Source organism: Cryptotermes secundus, unplaced genomic scaffold, assembly GCF_002891405.2.
Source record: "Cryptotermes secundus unplaced genomic scaffold, Csec_1.0 scaffold279, whole genome shotgun sequence".
NCBI lineage: Eukaryota > Metazoa > Arthropoda > Insecta > Blattodea > Kalotermitidae > Cryptotermes > Cryptotermes secundus.
The window spans coordinates 78,551-80,553 of NW_019726227.1; the positions used below are offsets into that span (position 1 = coordinate 78,551).

Consider the following 2,003-nt stretch of genomic DNA (forward strand, 5'->3'; position numbering starts at 1 on the left):
GGGAGTGCCAAGTATTATCATGCAGGAATGTTTTGTAACCATAAATTTTTTGTGTCATTACAAGCCACATAGAAGTTTTACATTTTGTTGAAATTAAAAGTGGATCAAGTTTGAAATCGTACATACAGATTTACATGCAAATCAGAATATGTTTTTAATGCTTTTCATGTAATTGTTTCAGGCCTGCGACTCACCAGCACGAGACCTCAAGTGACTCGTCTGCCATAAGAGGAAGGAGTTGTTGCTGTACAGTCATAATGAGCAAGTTACACCATTTCTCTGACGTCCAGTATGCTGTCCTATCATCAATGCATGGCTCTTTGAGATAGCATTTTCTCTTGCAGCTATGCCACCAGAATCTCTGCATGTCAAGACTGAAGTGAAAATCTGGGCATGTCAAGACTGAAGTGAAAATCTGTGCATGTCAAGACTGAAGTGAAAATCTGTGCATGTCAAGACTGAAGTGAAAATCTGTGCATGTCAAGACTGAAGTGAAAATCTGCATGTCAAGACCGAAGTGAAAATCTGTGCAAGTCAGGACTGAAGTGAAAATCTATGCATGTCAAGACTGAAGTGAAAATCTGTGCAAGTGAAGACTGAAGTGAAAATCTATGCATGTCAAGACTGAAGTGAAAATCTGTGCATGTCAAGACTGAAGTGAAAATCTGTGCATGTCAAGACTGAAGTGAAAATCTGTGCAGGTCAAGACTGAAGTGAAAATCTGTGCATGTCAAGACTGAAGTGAAAATCTATGCATGTCAAGACCAAAACATGACAGGAAGATACTATTACATTATTACAGGAAGAAATGTCAGTTTGATGTGAGACCATGTCAGGCTGATACTTGTTTGTCCAACAAACTGCCTCTCTTGCTTTACTGTTTGCATGTAGGAGGGTAACACATATGCCTGGTATCATCCGACTTTGTGTCTTGCTTTGATGCCATCTGTGTGCAATGTTGGTTGCTATTCACTTGCTTTTCTTTATTGACACTACATGTTTCAGCCCAACCAGCCATCTTCAGGTGTACAGGTTGATGTGATTGCAGAATCTGCTGCTCACTGTAATGATGTTTTGTTTCCGTTATGTGGAGGCCTCGGATTGCATCTGGTTATGTGGGTTAGTCATCTGTTTTTTTATTTAGGTGTCCTTGAGCTTCTGGTGTTTGTGTCATGGTTTTGTTTGGCTGTGGCTGTCTTGAATGTTCTTGCTGGGGCAGGAATTTGTTGTGTTGATGGCCAACCACAGCACAACAAATATGCCCAGCTCAAGGACACCTAAACAAAAAACGGATGGTTAACCCACATAACCAAATGCAATCCGAGGCCTCTACATAACAGAAACAGAACAGCATTACAGTGAGCAACAGGTTCCTTGATCACAACAACCTGTACACCTGAAGATGGTCGGTTAGGCAGAAATGTAGTGATGACAAACTTTGAGAGAATGTTAACTGACATTGCACACAGACAGCATCAAAGCAAAATTCAAAGTCAGATCTAAGCAGTGCAACAGGATGCTGCAATGTAACATTATGCCTGATATCAGTTTTTATGTAAAATTCATTCATGGTCTTCTGGCTTATGACATGGTTACCAAAGTTTTCTTCTGGTCTGTTGAAGTCAGGGGCAGTATGTCCTCTGGTAACCATCTAGCAGGCAACACAGTGTTATAACTTAGGAGACCAGAATAAGATTTTTCACCATTGTGAAAGATTAAAATCTGATACTGTGTAAATATGTAGGATTTGAGGTTTTCATGGCGGTGACTATGAAGAAAGTAGTCTTCTGGGATTTGGCACTGTGTATATGTGGTGTTAACCAATGTTTCGGAGGAATGTATCACCTCCATCTTCAGGGTAGAAGGAAAAATATAAGAATCTGCAGGCGAAGAGACTGTGAGAACCGGTACAAGCAGACTGAACTCCATCCCAAAAATATGAACACAGAGGGGACGTTTTGTCTCAGCAAGTCATGGAAGCCTCTCATCTGTTCTCTTAAAAG

The 2,003-nt window shown here is 40.6% G+C and overlaps 1 long non-coding RNA gene across 2 annotated transcripts in view; it reads left to right on the top strand.

The window, feature by feature from the left end:
- Positions 1-435, top strand: part of LOC111863993 — a 5,289-nt gene extending 4,854 nt beyond the window's left edge. For both annotated transcript variants that reach the window (XR_004512970.1, XR_002842712.2), the window contains one exon: positions 182-435. This is a non-coding gene — a long non-coding RNA (uncharacterized LOC111863993). The remainder of the gene's footprint in view (positions 1-181) is intronic.
- Positions 436-2,003: the final 1,568 nt, after the last annotated feature.